Raw genomic sequence first — 9,139 nt, 5'->3', positions numbered from 1 at the left:
ATCAGCCCGGCCCAACCCAACCCAACCTTTTCGGGTTGGGTTAGGGCCAACCCGGCCCAAGTTGCAGCCTTAGCTAATGTACTGTTTTGCTATATATATATATAGAGAGAGAGAGAGAGAGATAGATAGATAGGCTTGATAAATATCCCCCCACCATATAATATCATGTATTTCTTTTAAGATAATCATTTTACTTAATTCTAATAACAAATACTAAAACCTTAATAACATTATTTTATGTTTTTTGAAAATTTTATTCTTCATCTCCTCTATGTTGTTTGTCGCCTAAGAAAGATCTACCATAAGTCATATCTCATAATAAACTACAGTCATTTCTGCCACTTGTTTTTCTGAATTTTGTACCAAAAGAACAAAAAAAAATGTCAACAAACAAATATCAATGAAACATAGGACTAATATATGTAGTGAGAGTTGAGTTAAGATCTAAAATCGAGAAATTATATGAAGTTTTAAGAGATGGGAAGATTTTGGGTTGGGTTAGGGTTGAAGGAATTTAGTTAGGGATAGGGATAGGGTTGGGTTGGTCGGTTTTGGTTAGGGTTAGGGTTAGGGTTGGGCTCAACCCGACCTAACCCGGCCCGACTTGCAACCCTAACATCAGCATGCCACTCCTTTCCATTACCCCACCCTGAGTTCTACTTCACTATCTCTCCTCTCCCCTTCCCACCACTCCCATTAAGCCATGTCACCATTCCCAACCCAACTACCTAAAATTATTCTTAGAATCTCTCTCCTAAGGTATCTCCTCTAAACTATTAGGAAAGTATCATGTTACCCCACTCCCCAATCAATTCCTAAGGCTATATTTGGTTTGAAGGAAAAGGAAGGGAAGGAAGGGAAAGACAGGGAACCTATACAAAGTTTGTAAAGTTTTCCCTACCTTTCTCTACATTTTTCTTCAAACCAAACATAATCTAAAATCCCTCTAAACATAGTCTAAGGTATCTCCTCTAAACTATTAGGAAAGTATCATGTTACCCGACTCTCCAATCAATTCCTAAGGTTATATTTGATTTGAAGGAAAAGGAAGGGAAGGAAGGGAAAGACAGGGGAACCTATACAAAGTTTGTAAAGTTTTCCCTACCTTTCTCTACATTTTTCTTCAAACCAAACATAGTCTAAAATCCCCCCCCCCCCCCCCCCCCCCCCCGCGCCCAATCTATATCCACTCTTTCTTATTTAAAATAACTATATTAATTAATAAATAGTTAAATATAGTTAATATTTAATCCAACCCATATTCAATGAGTATTAAATAGTGTTATTTCCAAAAATTATTAAATATTGTTATTAATTAACTTATCATGACTTTTTAAAGTATTTTGGTAAGTATTATTATATTCATGTTAATTAACACTTTATAGAAATTGAAAAGTTTTAACTAATTTCTATAAAATTAAGAATTATATTTAACAATTATCAAAAAGTATAAAATTTTAGTTATTGTTATTATTATAGTTAATAACCGAATGAAGATGGGGGAACAAAATATTATAGTGTTGGGAAATGAAATTATTAATTAATTTATATTGGAAAATAAAAGATAAATTAGTGTAGTTTTGTTAGTAAACTACCTAATAAAAATAAATACTTAATAACAATTTAAAATAATATTCAATAAATCTTCATAATTACATAAATGTAATAAAATTTTCAAAAAATTTCACAAAACTATAATTTTGTTAAATAACATTTTGGAAATTAAAAGATATATAGTTTTTGAAAGTTTATTTAAAATGTATTAAATAATTATTGAAAATTATTGGACTATTTTGAAAATTTTATGAAAATTTATTATATTTGATAGATTTTGGAAAAATATTGAAAAATTATATAATTTTCATTGTAAATTATTGGAAATTATTAAAGATAAATGAGTATGGAAAGGGAAAACTATAATTTGAACCAATAATTACACAAATTATTAAGATAAATTAGTATAATATTGGAAAAAGGAAATGCTTGATTAGTTTATATAGAAAGTATAAGATAAACTAGTGTAATTCTGTGAGTAAACCATTTAAAAAGAAAACAAATTATTTAATAATAATATAAAAATAAATTTGAATAAATTTTCAAAATTACACAAATGTAATAAATTTTCCAATTATTTTATAAAAATACATTTTTGAAAATTAAAGACAATTTAGTGTACTTTTAGAAATTTACCATGTGGTTGATACTGAATATATCCTTTTGATAATTTTTGTCATCAAATTGAATATTGGGTTAATGGTGAGAGTGTGCCTTGCCTTGTACCCGCTCAACACTAGGGACAGAGCACTGAAAATTCGAGGATCCCCATCCTTGATGAGGAATGGGTACCTTGCCCTAAACTCGCCCAACATTGAGCACGATGTGGGGAAATTTGAGGATTCCCCATCTGTAACAGGGAGTGGGTGCCTTGCCTTGGACTTGCCTAATATTCAGGATGAGACGGGAATGGGGTAGAGTGTCTTGACTACGGGGCAAGGACAGGGATGGGGTGCCCTGCCCCATTGCCATTCCTATATAATTGTTAATAATTAATGAAATTAATAAAAATGTTAGCTTTTATAATTTTATTTATTTAAAATCAATCAAGATTTCATTTAAAAATAATGAAAATAATAACAATTATTAAAATTACTACAAATGATTAATAAAATTATATTTATTAAAAACTATTTGTTCATAACAAATTAACAATAATTATTTTTTGTAAATCAACATTAAATGAAAAATACAATTATTAAAATTTTACATATTAACAATAACTTTGAATACTTTTATATAATTAACAATAAATGTTGATTATTAATTTATCAATTAATTAATAGTAAATAAAAATATTCAATTTTTCTAATTTTCCTACACGGGTCCCCCGCTAGTCTATTTGTAAATACTAAAACACAACAGTCTAGAAATTTTCTCATTTTTTGAATTATTTATTTTTTATTCAATGTCATTTTTAATACAACCAATGAGATCCCTTCCCCATAAAAAATGCCTAAATTCTCTCGTTCCCAATACCCTAAATAATATCATTTCCTAAAAGTTCCCAAAAACTACCTCCCCCACTATTCCCCACTTTCTCCTAAATTATCTCTAATTCCTATTTTTCTTCTAAATTAACTCTGATCCCTATTTATATCCTAAATTATCTCTAATTTAGTTGAGAGCTTCTATCCTAAATTATCTCTTAATCTTATTTATCCTCTCCCCACTTTTTATCTATATCTATCTAAGGAAAAGTTTGAATTAAAAAATTATTTAAATAGTATAAAGAAATTATATAATAACTTTAAAATATTTATTAAAAACACAAAAAATAATTATAATATATTTAATAATATTCATATTATTAATAATTTTATATTTTTTTAGAAAATTTATCATGAATTATGTACTAACAATATAAATTATGAATTTTCAGATTATTCAATTTAAATATAATTCAAATAATAAAAAATTAGCATTAAAAATAAGACACTATTTAAATATTTCAATAACAAAATATCTTAAATGACAAATATTGAAAATAGAATAACAAAGTATTTAATATTATATAATAACTTTAAAATAAATAAAATTCAAATAATGAAAATCTTGAAATATTTTATATATTATTTACATTTTTAAATAATTTAATATTTTAAATAATGAAATATTTAACATAACTAGGTTTTAAATAGTTAAAATAACGAAATTATGTAATAAATTTAAAAATATCTTAAAAGTGGAAAATAATTATAACATAATATTCAAATTAATAATAATTTAATATTTTACAAAATTAATAACATAATTATGTAACAAATTTCACTTATATCAATTAATAATTATAAAAAATAACTTCCAAAAAAATTATATTTTTTAATAATTATTTTAAAATTTCCATACATATTTATTATATATTTATTTTTTGATAAATACTAAAGTGATTTATGAAAATGATTAATATGAGCCAACAAAAATTACATAATAGAGTTCCCATAGAGAGGTGCAAGATGCTACCTCAAAAAACAAAGCAAAATTACAACTGAGCACAAAATAAGCAATCCTTATGCACCCCTTGTTTGGCAAGAAGATCTTCCATCCCATTAGCTGATCTCCTTTTCCCACTAAACTCTAACTTTTAAATTGGATGTTAGCCACTTAAATTTTATCATCACCCCCTATATTTATTATATATTTATATATACTAAACAATACATTTTTGTGATAAATTCATTTCCAACAATTATGTATAAATCTTTTTTTTTGCTATTTAACGAAAAACTTTTTATAATTATTAGAGATTAAATTACTGTTATTTAACTTTGCAAATTTAATTTATTGTATGTTTGTTATAATTTATTGGTTAATAATTATTAGATATTAAACTATTATTTGAGATTACACTATTTATTGACTAATTTAATATATTTTTTAGTATTTATTGTAATTTTGTAGTTATTATATTTTATTAGTTATTTATTGTGTTTTCATTGTCAATTTATTTTCAATAATTCTATTTTTTCGCTATAAATTTTATAGTTATTAGAAATTAAACTATTGTTATTTATTGGAGATTAGACTATGAATTTAGCTGAAATTATGAATGTTCACAGGTTGGTATGGTTCTGTTGTAGGCATTTTGGCCAATCAAATAGACCTATTCAGGCTGGGGAGTTGGCCACCCGAAGCCGACTAACCATTAGTGAAAACCGGCCAACTCAGCTTGTATTAGTTTGGGCCAATTTTTAGTTTGGTGAATCGATTCAAAAGATTTAAACTAAAAAAATAATAAATTTATGATATAAAATATTCTAGACTAAGAATTATGGTAATTTCCCACTTTCGATATTAAACAAATTATATTAAAAATATAAAATATATATTTCATATTAAACAAAATTTATATATATATATGGTTGAGTCGTTCTGTTTTGGTTGATTTACAAATGGCTAAAGCGAAAGTGATCCAACTTGGTTGGGTTGGGAAGTTGTTGAACCAAAACCAATTTGGAATACTAGAAAACCGACCAACTCAGGTCAAGTTGGTCAGGTTCATCAGTTTGATAAACAACCCTAGCTAAAAGTAAATACTATTTTTGTATTGTAAAAAAAATATTAAAAGTGGTATATAAAATATAAGTAATTATTAATTATTTAAAAAGTTAAAAATATGAAACAATTGTATACTCTTACGTGTTTTCTCTTGTTTAGCTTCCATTTAACAGATCCCATGCATCGCATAGGTCCCTACTAGTTGATTATACAATATGAAGCCGCCTTCTTTTACACCTCAGTTTCCAAAATCACTCTAGACTCTCCCAAATCACCAAATTTGACAATAGAAATAGAAATTATGTTAAAACTCAAAAAAAAAAAAGGACCTAAATATGCATTGGGCAAAATTTGCAAAATATTTTTTTTCTCAATTTCTTTAATATCATGTACTTATTATTTTTGCTTGAATGCTTGAATATATCTTGCTTTATTCTTTTTGTGTTAAAAAATGGAAAAGTTGTATTTTTTATGTGATATAATAATAAAATGTGATTTATTGTGGATATATGGATGATCTATTTCCTTTTTTGATTTTTTGTAATTATGGAATAAAAATGCAAAAATAATTATTTTAATAGTGACAAGGTATTGGTTACATATTCACTTAAAAGTTGCATCAATGCATTTTAAACGGTTGGATAGGATAATTGGACTCTTCTCCCTTAGAAGTTATAAATAGGTACAAGATTTTTTAATGAAAATTTGAAAAATAAATCAAATTACATAAAAAAGGAGAAATGATATGTTTTACATTATGTGATGATGGAGAACCTATATTGTATAAAGATGACACGTGCCCTGTGTTTTTTTTTCTTTGGTAAGAATTTGGGTTCTATGCAAGTCATAAACGTTATATACACGTGTTTGATTTATTTGATTTTTCATGTATATCTTGATTTTTTTTATCCATATCCAAAGTGTATATCTTGATACATCTCTTAAAATTGTTTTTTAATATACCTTATATTTCTGATACTTTGTACCTTGTATGGTTCCTTTTGTATTTTCTTTTTTCTAGTTAAATGAAGTATCTTACTTACAAAAGAATGGAAAAAAAAAGCGTAAGGTACTAGATCTCCAAGTGTTTAACACAGAGATACAAACATTGAAAAATAAAATTTCCACAGTCAATTTATGTTGTTTGCCCAAGGTTGGCCAACCAGTCCGCTGGTTAGCTATAATTCATTCATTTTTTTAATTAAAAAAATATAGTTCAATTAACATTCCAACTAACCAGCCAAGAACTTTACCAGGTGGTTCAACACCTCGATCTTGTCACAGAGGCCGATTGAGCAAGAAACCATTTGCACGTAAGAAAGGAAAAATGTCAATCACAAACCAAGAAGACCTCAATGACATGATAGACGCAAAGTAGTATACATCTACCTCAGATGTCTTGTCCAACTGTGTGTCCTAAACTGTCCACCGAATATTGGGTCCAGGACTGGCGATTCCCGGGGAGGACCATGCCAACCGCTTGTTGCTAGCCTACGCCTAGGACTGACAAGGAGTCCCCCTCTTGAACACTCCACCTAGGCTAGAAGATCCGATGAGCGGTGAGCGGCTCTTTGTCTCAATAATCGAATGACCAGGGCTCTGCCTAGTGTGACCCACCAAAGGTCCCCTTGGGCCGATGTTGCTCGCGCAGCTGAAGCCTTTTGGCCTGAGGGTCTTGGGCCGTCTCGGTAAGGCGCTCCTGTGTTTATGTCTTTCTATGGGCCACCTTGGCCTCGGCCCGTTGTCTTGCGACCCCATCTGCTGGTTGACGCCGAGGTGTGCTCCCAACAGCTATCTTTGACGCCACGGCAAGCAACTTCGCCTTTCTGTCATTCTCCATTTCAACGAACAAGAGAAACAAACAAGTTAGAAAAATGCTAACAATATTCAAGCAACTTCACAACTGGCAAACAGTGAAAGTGTCCATACCGAGGGGGGTAGGACTAAGGTTGGCCATCACCAAGGCCTCATCCTCCTTCACCAATGGTCCAGTGTGAATCGTCTTGCCCAGCCAAAGTCGAGTCATCACAACCTTCTCCTCATTGCAGCTGCGTAGCTTAATCCTCTTGGTCATAGTGTCTAGTCTCCCCCAACCAGACCGAAAGGACCAGCCCTCGGGGCAATTCATGAAGAAGAAAATTTTCTTCTAGTTGTGGACAAACGACGATTTGTCCACCACCCTTCCCCGTCGACTTGGAAGTAAAACAAGCCCTCTCCGCCAGGGTGCTTCCTCAGTGCGAAACAAACACCAAAATATATTCAGCGTTACTGTCACCTCTTGGAAATGTACCATCACCAATATGGTCACTATCGTCATAACAACATTGGAGGAGAGTTGGCTAATGGTCAGGTTGTAATGGTTCAAGATCTCGGGGATGAGGGGGTGCAGGGGAAAACGTAACCTAAAGTGAAGGTAATGCTCATGGGCGCACACCTCCCCTCCAGGAGCAAGCCATAACCTGTCACCCATGCAAGGGACTCTAACCCTATAGTCCCCAGAATGTGGTACCTCTCGACCAATGTGCTAACTTGCATCTTGTTGAGAATGTTGTCTAAGTCAGAGTGGGGGTAACGCCCCAGTGTCATGCCTTTGTGCTCAGCCTCGGTCATGGGCTCCTTAGCCTCCTCCACATCAACCACATTAGGGTGCCCAAGAACATTCCCTGAGGCATTGGCCCTCAGTCGCATGGAACTGATGTTCTCATTGGTAGAGCCCACACTCTATTGATTACGCTTAGCCCCGTGAGATGCGACTCTCTCCATTAGCACTTGGGTGCTAGACGTCCGAGAGGAGCTCTCGGAGTCACTACTGTCACTCCCATCACTATTAGGAGTGCTTCTAGGAGTAATCCAGTTAGGAAGGTTATATTCCTCATAACCCGACTCCGAGGCCAACATGTTGAGGACAAGAATCCTTTTACCAAAAGATGTTTGTTAAAGAAAGTTTAAGGGAATTTGTTTTTGATAACCGATGTGTCATCAGTAACTCTCAAGCATAAGGTTTTGAGCAAATGGTGGGGAGTCGCTCAACTAGCCTCCCTATTTAAAGAAAAAGGTAGGACTCAGATCCAATTGATGCAACAACCGTGGACTTGCTGATATGATAGCCCGAACTGATGGGCTCCACGTGGTACTGACCTCGAGAGACAAAACAACGCCAAGAGATGAGGTCGGTTTACCCATCGATTCTGGCTCAAGGATACACCAAACTAGACCCTCCCTACATCGTCTCCTGCATGACCTCATTCAGTAGACCCCGACGCCCATCGTGCATACGGACATATGACGGGGGACATCAACGCTCGTGTAAGGCACGAACAACGGGCGCCGGCAACCTATGCCCACATGGGCCACGGTCACGACCCTTCGGCTCGAGATAGTCCTTTGCTGATACAAAGGGAGAATGGATGAGCAGTTGCGACACAACCCCTGAGAAGAGCTTTGCAGCTAAGGCCAACACCTCCACGCAAGTGCACTATACTCTCTTTGGCCAAAGCCAATGTCTCAACACAACCCACCCAACAACCTCAATTGCTATGGACTCGAGAGTGGGGGAGCAAGTGATATAGTGGTATTCGACCAACCTGCAGATATTGACACATGGCGTCTGCCGAACGCATCTCGACCATCTCGCAGACCTTAACATGTGGCATCATTCGGACATATCCTAGCCACACATCACTAACCATTGCCAATTGCCGTCACCTACTCCCAACTATTCATCCTCTTAAGTGACTCCGATTATAAAAGGGGCTCCCACATTGAGGTAAACACACATTGGAACTTAAGTTCTAAGTCTCATCTCTTGCTTGGTCCAATCCCTTGTAGCTCTTGACTAACTTGATTGTCGGAGTCTATGTCCATGGGATAACTCCTGAGGCCTTTGACATCTTTTTTCTCTTAGCAAATTGGACCCGTCGGACTCATACACTAGAAATTATGTTGTTGCCCTCGGCTTCATATTTGACATCAACAAATTTAATGCTACTATGCCTCTTTTGCCAATAAAAAATATTCTTCTTTCTTCACATATAATTTTTTCCTAACAACGCATAGATTGCACCTCTTGAATTTTGGTGAGAGATGT

The sequence above is a fragment of the Nelumbo lutea genome, chromosome 3 (assembly GCF_056320005.1).
Source record: "Nelumbo lutea isolate HS-2025 chromosome 3, American lotus-T2T, whole genome shotgun sequence".
NCBI classification, from domain to species: domain Eukaryota; kingdom Viridiplantae; phylum Streptophyta; class Magnoliopsida; order Proteales; family Nelumbonaceae; genus Nelumbo; species Nelumbo lutea.
Note: the sequence above shows the minus strand (reverse complement) of the source record.